The sequence below is a fragment of the Centrocercus urophasianus genome, unplaced genomic scaffold (assembly GCF_019232065.1).
Source record: "Centrocercus urophasianus isolate 14NV4802_14NV808 unplaced genomic scaffold, USGS_Curo_1.0 seq_14, whole genome shotgun sequence".
NCBI classification, from domain to species: Eukaryota; Metazoa; Chordata; class Aves; order Galliformes; family Phasianidae; genus Centrocercus; species Centrocercus urophasianus.
Genome location: NW_024884586.1, coordinates 24364347 through 24374780, shown reverse-complemented (window position 1 = coordinate 24374780; position 10434 = coordinate 24364347).

The following is a 10434-nucleotide window of genomic DNA, read 5'->3' as shown; positions in this document are numbered from 1 at the left end:
AAAAAAAAAAAAAAAAAAAAAAGTGTTGCCAAATTCGGAAGGATTAGATTGGCAAAAAAAAGCCCGCCTTAAACAATGGAAATTAAGAGAAATCCACAAACCTGGAACTTGAAAAAACGTCTGTTTTTCTCATGTGTATTCAATAGGCAAAATCAAAAGCAGACAAACAGGAAAGTCAGGTAACTTTGGAGGAAAATAGAGCAGATATGAAGTTACAAAGCACACTTCTTTGTCTCGTATTCTATTTCTTGGTACTCATCTATTATCTTTTATCAGTAAAAAATAAAATTTGCCTTTTTTATCTCTTTAAAACTTGCATTTAATTCAGTTATCCACTGGGGTTAAATTGGGACTGTATTATGTGCGGTTAAAAGAGTGGATTCATTTAGACCAGTAAAATGATGAAGTTCTGTATCAGAAAGTGGAGAAGATATGCTGAAGATATACAGAAAAATACTAGATGCAAAGGGTTATGGTTTGGTTGTGCTACAGTTTCATTAACTTCTCTGCATTATCTATCAAGAATTTCTACAGTATAATTTATAGTCTGAAACTCTCTGGCCTTATAAAGTGCAGTGGCAGTTATCCATGTCTAAGTGACCTTTAGATTCTTCCTCAGACTTCTCAAGTTCCTGAAATGATCTTCATATTAGACAAAATACAAAATTTCTCTTTGGGACAATGTAAAATTCTTTTGTCTGAATAATTAAGGTATCAAGACTGTTGGCTCACACAGGATATTATTGATCATTCTTCTTTCTCTTGTTTAACTAAACCTCTTGCGAAAGCCTAAAAAAGGGAGTTCCTGCCATTTTGTTAATGTACCATTCTCATACCTTCAGAGTACAGATAAGCACTCTTATCTAACCTGAAATGGTTGGGGGCGAGTGCCAGTGTATGGCAATGGGCCACTAGCCATGTGCAGCCCCAGGCCATGTTCTCCTTTGCTCTTTGTATTTGTGAAGATTAGTTTGCAGTGAGAGTTTAGGTTTGGAGGACTAAAGCTTATATACTTTTTCCTGAAGAGAACAAAGTCTAATTTTATTCCTGCTAACTTATTCTGAGGTGATGCGTTCCTATTTCTGCAAATCGTCAAAGAAAGGACACACAAAGAAACAACCATTTTCTAAAAATATCTTCCTCTTCCAAGTGGGAAAGAGTTTTGTACAATTGAATTGTACAAAATTGGCATATTGATGTAGTTACATCTGCATTAGAACCTTAACTGACAATGAAAGAAGCATAAGGCAAAAACCTTATGCTCAAGGCCAGTGTAATTGCACTGGTGCAGCTTGCAGGTAAAGAATTGGCTCTCATGAAATGAAATACTTGAATTTAACCTGACATAGGGTAACATATGCTTGTATGTAACAAATATCAAATCAATGACTGAGCTACTTATATATACCCAAAGACATAAGTTCAAGGAATGTGAAGGTGTACACAGGAAGGAAGACCTCTTTGTGACCTATGTCATACATATAGAATATTAATTAAATCATTTTATAGCAACAACACAAACTTTCATTGAACTTGATCAGCAAAAATAAGGAAACATAAATTGCAGTATCATATTGCAATATTTTCTGAATTGTGTACTTTAAAAGTGCCTTTAAAAAGTGAATTTTTTATGTGTTTATTCATGCTCAGACAGACAGAGTCTTTATTCTATCCGTATACTCCTTGTAATCGAGCAAGACTTATCATTTCAGAGCTGCACCATCAAAAGTTACGATAGTGCTGAGCGCTGAAAGTTTAAGTATGTGGATGGATGAACTGCTATTCAAATAGTTTTTAGGTAATAGTAATTACATTATAAATAACAGGCCACATAATAATATGAACCTCTAATCATTTTACCTTCTCACATCAGTTGTGGCTTTCCCATGGCCTTTATATGCACAAAGTATGCCATATGGGAAGCTTAGATTGACAACATGCAAACTACTATGCATTAAGACCCTTTGGTGATGTCCTTAAAACACACTGAATGTGATTGAACTTGCATGGTGTTCTGAATGAAATAAGCTACCTCACAGAGTGCCGTGCTTACTGTGTACACACAGGAACACATGAAATTACTGCAGAGTAAGTAAATGATGTTTGATGACATATTTTCTCTTTGTAAAAAAAAAAAAAAAAAAAAAAAAAATTTAAAATTTGAGAAGTTCGTAGAATGACAAATAGAGAAAATAAATATTAAAAAAAAAAAAAAAAAAAAAAAAAGTAACTTGGTATTATGGAAAGAGGTTTTTCAAGAATAATATTCTCATGTTTGTTGCTTGAACTTTTCTTAGTATGAAGTATCTTCTAATGTACATATGGTCATATAGATCCTATCTTCATTCATTTTGTGCTCACATCATTAGATATTACAAATACAGACATTCCTGAAAAGCAAACAGATTCTCTTTTAGATAGAAGAGCTTCTATGAAATCCCGTCTTGAAGTCAGATGTTGTCCAGTGCTATGCAAGGTGTTAAAAGGCTTTTGTACCTGTCTCAGAAATCAGGCAGGTTTGCAGCTCATTGGATATTACCCTGCAACCCATAGAAGAAAAGTACTAATGTATACCACTGTTCCTGCTGTTAAGAGTCAGTTGTCTTGGCTGGATTCACTTGAAGGTACACATTTTCTCAGAACGAGGTTAAAAAAAGTGCATCCTTTTGAAGTTTGAAAGTAATGTGATCTTTGTTTAATAGCAATATTAAATAGTGATGAAACTCTTCGTCGCTGGAAAGTACATATCATTAGTTCAATTTACTGTAAATCCAGAAAAAAAATCTATTAGCAAAGTTCTTAAGCCTTAGTATAAGTATCTTCTCTATTTCTAATTCTTAAGACCACCTTAATGAGACATGTCAATGTATTCAGATATTTTAAACAAGATCTGTTATAAAATCAGGATACTAACAGTTTGCATACTCTGTGACAGTGGTGAATATTTGAAAATATGAAGCGTGCTAAGTTATAACAAGGAATTGGATGAATGTTGTGAGAATTAGCTTTTCACTGTGATGAGAAAATCATCGTATTTTTGGTTTTCATCAAATACTCTGAGTAGGCTTTTTAATTAATAGATTTGTAGGAATAACATATGCTCTGAACGGAATCATACAAGAGTATGTGAAAGTCCTCTTCGAAGAATACTAGATAAAAGAGTACATTTGATTAATAACAAATGTCCATTGTGCCATAAGAAGAAAGTATATAGTATAAATTTGAGTGGATAAAAATCATAGTTTAAATTATTTTTTTTCCACCATGCTAGATTAAAACTCATTTCACAAAACGGCAGAGACTCAGAAAATATCTGGTAAAAAGAATAGATCTGTGAAACTAGTATTGTATAATTTTTGTGCAACAAGGATATTCATTTAATAGGTTTCCACACCAGCTTTGATCACATTTGGAATTATTCTGCTTTTTGTTACATTTTCTCACTTATTTTTTTTTAAACTTTTTTATGCTTTCTTTGAAATATATGAGCCTTTTAATGTATGGATAATTTATTCAGCTCCTAAATTTAAATGCCTGGTGGGCGTAATTTTCCTATTTTAGTTTACTTCTATAGCTGCCTTCACTTTGTCTGGAATATATTATTCATTGTCTCCAAATTATAACAGGACTGACGTGTTAGAGTATAACTCCTTAAAATCATTTCATATTTTAACTATTTGCATAACAATCCAGGGGACAAGAAAACTGCCATAGTAATCTCCTTGTCTTTGTCCGAGAATCCTAGTGTCACTGTGTTTGCAGGGAAATGCAAAATATTTTGATATTATATGAAGAATATGAAGATGTTTGTGCCAGTATAATGACTTTTTTTTTGGTAATCTGAAAATGTTCTACAGATCGTATGTTATTAAGTCTGTAAGGAAGATGCAAATCTAAAGGGGTCCTTAGGTAGGTCAAAATCTTCACTGATTTCACTGAAGAGTCTTGCCAGAGCCAAAACTGATGGATTTTCTTTTTTCATATTAAATCCAATTTTAAAGCTGCTCTTAAAGTATATCCCACTGGCTCATGTGAAGAAAACAAATTTTCTTCATTTAAAAGGTGAAATTCAGACAGCTGCACTGGGCCATCTACAAGATTCTCACACAGCACAGTAAGTAATGGAATAGTGAGGAGGTCAGCAGAATCATGGCTGATGGAGATGAAATCAAAACAGTGCTGGTCATACTGTGCTGTTTCTCATAGAGTTGGTTAGTGAAGAACAGCTCAGCAGAGCTTTGTTTCACAACGTAGTTCTTGATCTGAGAAGTGTAACAGGACTTCAACTCCTTCAAGTGATCATCCCAAAAAGCCAAAAATGTTTGTTCTTCAAAAATAAACATCAAATAACAGAAAGTGAATACTAAATTTTATTTGAAAACAAACCAGAAAAAAAAAAAAAACCACACACAACAAACTTAAAGAAAATACAGGTGACAGAACCTGTAAAGAAATATTCCCCCACCCACAATGGCAAGGATCAGGTTATATTTTCTTTTGTTTGACTCCTAGATCAGCAGCTCTCTTCTGCCTCCATTAATCTTCTTGTTTCCATGAATCCTCTTCGACGGCCAAAGGCCATGGAGCCAGAAGACTTTTTTGTCTTGATGGCCCTTAAAGATGTGGAGCTGGAACCAAGAGTAGCCCCACCATGGGCTGTGACTTCATCCTTGGGGTAGAGCCCAGGCAGATAACGAGGCCCTCCAACAGGTTCTGGTGCAGTGAGGGCATAAACCAGGTCCAGGGGCTAACAGTGCCTTTGTCACGGGGCCAGAAGGAGAGAGAGGTCAGAGATGAGGCTACAGGGCAGTTTCAAGGAGTCCATCCAGGTGACAAAGACAGGGCTTTGCTTTGGCAAGGACTGGCGGCCCTAAGCTGGGCTGAGATGGAGTCCTGGACTGTGGGCAAGATGAGGAGAGCCCCAAGGACATGTGCAGGAGCAATCAGAGTTGGGAATGCCTTCAGGGCTATGGCATTTGGCAGTTTCCAGCATGAACAGTCTTTCTTTTGCTGTCTCAAAAAGGAATGTAACAAAGAAACAAAGATGGTACTAGTGAGAGAAAAGGGGGGAAGTCTTATTAGTACCTCCCGGAACTGAGCCAATTGCAAAACTCCAGATAATAAGATATATAATTATTTATACTGTAAAATATGCTCAGTTTATACTACAAAGATGTTTTTGCTGTGTCAAGTCACACAGCTTATGTAGCAGTTCAGGTTAGACTTGAATAAGGAATAGCGGTGGAGATGTATTTAGAAGTCTTGCATTTAGTTTACAATTTAAAAGAATACCACTGTCATTAGGCCTAGAGGCAAGGCTCCAGAACGTTCTGTAACCTCTGCTGAGACAGAACTGCTGTTCAGAAAGAAAAATGAGATTTATAAGCCATTGGGAGGGAGCAACTTCTGCAGAAGCACATTCACAAGAAGACCTGCAGCAGGATCAGCTTAGACATTTTTCATTATATAGAGGACTATATTTTTATAAATTATCCTTCGTGGGAATACGTTTGCAGATCTGAAACGTGTTTGGCACTGTAAGGAACTGAAGCTGGAGTCACCCAAGTCCTAGACCAGATCTTTAAATGCAGACAATTTTTAATGTCTCGCCTTAAGGAATGTCAGATGTTGAAAAGTATAGTTCTATACAATGGAAAGAAAACTGAATTACATTTCTAACAGCTAAATAATGGTGTTATAGTGAATTCATAAAATAGGAAAAAAAATCTTTTGAGACATGACATACCATAGTGGAGTCATGGCATTTGACTATTTTTCCTACACGCTGAAGTAATCAAAATGACAGTAATCATTACAGGAGTAATAGTTATTATAAGATAATGTTAAAGTGAGCAATAGGATGAGACATGGCTCTGTTCATAGGAATTTCGCAGATTCAGACTCAGCCTTCCATGCTATTTTTTGTGAAATGTTAAGCAGTCAAATCTTAATATGCTTATAGAGGAGAAAACTAAAAATGGGGAGCTATGATTCATGCCTGCAGACCTTTCAGCTGAAATTGCATCACTGCTGGCACTGGCCAGCAAAAGTAACATAGTTTGGATTGTCGGTGGAGGAAGCAGCTGTATTCCTCTGAACTGTGTCTGTCTTAAGATAATCCTCACGTTAAGGAAAAAAAAATAATACAAAGGCTTTTTGTCATGGTTATGTCCAAATGCTTATTGGATATTGTCTTTAATTTAGCCTTCTGCAAGAAACAAAATGCTAACTCCATCTTCCAGTCCTGATGGTCCCTTTCTGTACATCTCCAGCCTACCTAGAAGTTACATTCTGTCAGTTATACAGTATATATGCATATATACACACTAATATGTAGTAATATTTACAAAATTTTGGTGTGTATTTTAGATTATTTCCTTATTTTTAAAATGTCAGATATATCTAGTTGCAGAATGTTAGATACCATTAGATACTGCAAGACTACTGATGTAGAACTCTCAATTAATTATCTCATTATACTTTATACGCTTTGTATGAAGTAAAACCAAATGACATGATAGCTAGAGTCTGAAATTTGGGGGTTTTTGTATTCTTGAAGTGTAAATTTAAATCATTATGAAGTGAAGTTTGAAAGTTAGAATTGAAGTCTCGGATTCAACAAGGCAAATAGAAAAACTTCCAAGAGGCTAATTTATTTCTGAACATTTCATGCTTTAAAGTCAGTTTTGTGATTTGAAAGACTTGACACATTTAATATATTGTGCTAAAGTTATAATGTTTACATTGCTGCAGGAATAAAAATTGAGATGAAGGGAATTTTGAGAAATCATTTAAGACAGCTTCCAGACCCAAGGCGTGACCAACTACGCCTACACTGTGCAGGAAGAAGTCTAACCAAATTCAGCATAGTAACACTATGATGTTTAATAGTGCTTTGTGTTCTGTGACTTAACAAATCAGCTTCTCCTTTAGAAGCATTTTAACTCAGTGCTGCCAGGGAACATGGTGTTAGGGCTGTTGTGAACGTGCTCCAGAAACAAATGAACCAGTGATGAGTTTACTGGTGTTAGCGGGTTCTTGAGCAAGCGATACTAAGCTTATGAATGACAACAGATCAAGCAGCAATGTTGGAATAGAGTTAGCTTGGAGGGAATGATGCTAAAGTCCTGCTGTAGATGAACAGTTCTTGAGAAATACTTGATTCAGGTGCCCATAGATCATACATAGTGATGAGTGTGGAGGAACTTCTGTTTGATTCTCTTCACTAGCTGCTAAAACAGCACTGCATTGTAATCTGTTGAAGAAGCTGAGAGATACAGCAGCAGCTTCCTTTCAAACAACAAATGCCTCTCTGGACTTTTGTCACTCTCTTGCAGGAAGGACGTGAGTTTTTATAAGGTAATGGAACTTGCCAACCCTAACTTCTCTCTGTTTTACAAGTGAGAGCATGCCTGCAGATACAGGCTTGACATTACATTGAGGAGAACCAGGAAGTGCTATTAGCCCTTAATATTTTTCTGCAGATGTGGTATGTCTTCAGCCTGCTCCTCCATCTAGCTAAGCAACTTAACGTGCAGATTGGGTCTGATCTGAAATTAGATGCGTTCTTTCCATGGTCTAAGAAAAATGGTTTGAGTGTCTGAAAGAAAATGATGAGTATAGGTGGTGAGTGCTTAAAAAACCCTGCCATTTCAGTGGGTTTGCATATTTAAATGATCAAGGTTTTTTTTTTTTAATTCAAAACTTAAATGTAAAACTGATGTAGATGCCCTATGTCACTTGTTTCAGTCTCTGTATGTAGCCTATTCCCTCTGATTAAAACATGCAAAGATGAAAGTGTATATTTGAGTCTCAAGTTTTTTAGGGAGTGGGATCCATCTCCTCAAAATTACAGGAAGGCTGACGTGGTTTAGTCGTTGCGCTGAGAATTGAGAGGTCTGGGTTCACTTTATTCTTCTGCATAACATTATGGAAATAGCTTATTCTTTCTGTGTCTTAGTTTTCATCATTAAAAAGTAAATAATAATATTCTTTTGTCTTGTCTATATTCTAAGCCCTTTGAATTTGTGGTGAGCTGTTTTTAGAAATATAGAATAAAAAACACCAAAAGACACATTATCTGTTTGACTTTCTTGGCAGTTCAGTAAGGAGAAAGATGATGAAACACTAAAACCAATCTTCTAAAGTTGTTACAAATAAAAAAAAAGTAGGAAAGTACAAAATAGAAAACAAATGATACAGCAAGGGTTCTTCTTGCTTGTTTTACTGTTTTAAAGCAAAAATACACAGAATAGTAATAATATCTGGTAAATAACAATCTTACAAAAAGGCAAAACACAAACTTCCGAGAAACTGAGGAACTCATGATTTGTGGTGTCATCTATTTGCTTGACTTTAAGATGATAAACATTAACTGTGCAATTTCAAATTACCTAAGAGGAGATGATTACCAGAAGCACAGTAGGACACTTAAATTGTGCTCACTAATTACATTTTATTACAAATTATTTGCCATATACACCAATCAGGTTGGCTGAATGCACAATAGTGTGCAGTGTAGTAGTAGAAATATTTAGTGATCTATAACTGTATTCTAAGTGACACTAGACTTGTTGATGGTTTTGCAGTGAACATGTCCCCTGCTATATAGTAGATATCTGCAACTGCAGCTGGTTTAGAAATGCTGTTGCAAGTCAAGCTATTGCAGCAGTCATATGTTGATCTGATCTACAGAGGCAGCGAGTCCAAGTTCTGTTGATTATTTGTCTTATTTAGTGGTAAGTTAAGCAGTGTGAAAAACTGTGCAAATGCTCTTTTGGGTTATTATGTTATTGTGCATCATCTACAATATATTGATATATTTTGAGCTTCTATACATGTCTTGTTAAATTTATTTGGCTTTAACAAATCATCTTTGAAAACTTGTACACTATATTACAACCTCTTCTTAAATCTAACATATTTATCACAAAGTATTTTATTTACTGAATTTTATTTGCCATCAAGAGAGACAGACATGAATATAATGTTTAAAAAGATGTCTATTGATGTGAGAAAAATGCAAGCCGTGTGGTAGAAGCTCAGTGAGTGGGAGAAATGTAAATGTTCTCTGCATTTTATCTCACATGACAGAATGCATTATGGTCAAAATAGTGTCTTAGAGACACAGGTTTCTAACATCTGCATAAAACACACTTTTATGTAAGCTCTTTTTTTTTTTTTTTTCCTGCATGCAATTGTTTAGGTAAATACCCCACAGTCTCATTTATAAGACCCTCTTTTATGCCATCACCTTGCATGGGTTCTGTACCTTGGATACATATAACCTAATTATAATTACCATGACAATATATATAACACCTTTTTGAAACCCTCCTCATGTGATATACGGGTGTGTTATGTACTGATGTCAGAAACAAGCTATTTTCATCAGACAATTAGTTGTCTTTGACACAGGCCTGCATTTCCCACCAATTAGTACAAACGGCAGGGTGCATTTCCAGAATTTAGCAGAGCTAGCAGCTCATGCTATTATATGGAATTTAGAGTATTTAAATAAGTTACAGTACATGTTCTGTTTTTGTTAATTTGCTAAAACAACAAATAGTTTTAATTTTTAGTTTTACCTGATATGTGCTATTAGCAGCAATTGAACGAGAGATCCAGCTTACAGTATCCTCCATAGTACTTAGCCATTAGGCAAGGACATGTGATACTAACAATTAAAATAGACAGTTTTGTAAAACAACTTCCTAATCACATATGCAAATACAAAACTTGCATGTTGGTCACATTTCAATAGACTTCCATATATTATGAGTAGTTACGAAGAAGTTGGGCTCAGGTGTCCTTCTCTGCTGCACCATGAAATCATCTTAGAAATGTCTTCCAATGTTGTGGAGCCTAGTTTCATAGCCTGTAATATGAGTCAGAATAATTTAATGTTACTGTGGTCAATTTTCCACAGTGTCCGGCAGTGCTGAAGGGCTTGTGCCTGATCAAAAGCCATCAAAACTCAGCAGAGACTCCTGCTTGTGAAAATGGGCTTTCAATATGTCTGTGGAGGGGGGGAAAAAAAAAGAGGGGAGACAACATAAGAACATCGTGCAGACTTCTTCCCAAGGGTACTGTGGTCTCCATTAAGGAAGGTTGTTAGTAGCTCAAATTGACATGTTTAATTGTAAACTGAATGGAGACTGAGTAACAACTGAGTAGTTGCATGTGGTCATCACTTTGCTGGACCAAACCAACCACACTTGTCAATACTACAGACGCGTTCAGTTTGCATAGTTTACTGCCCTTGCCTTCTGTCTACCCAGAACACGTTTTGTTGCAGCATTGCTTTTAGTTTGCCTTAATTTTCTGGTGTTTTGTTGCATACACCTTGGAAGGCTTCAGTTTGTTACCTTGGCTTCACTTTTAGTCACTGTCTTTTTTTTCCTCAATTTTTCTAAATGCCATTGAGGTCATTAA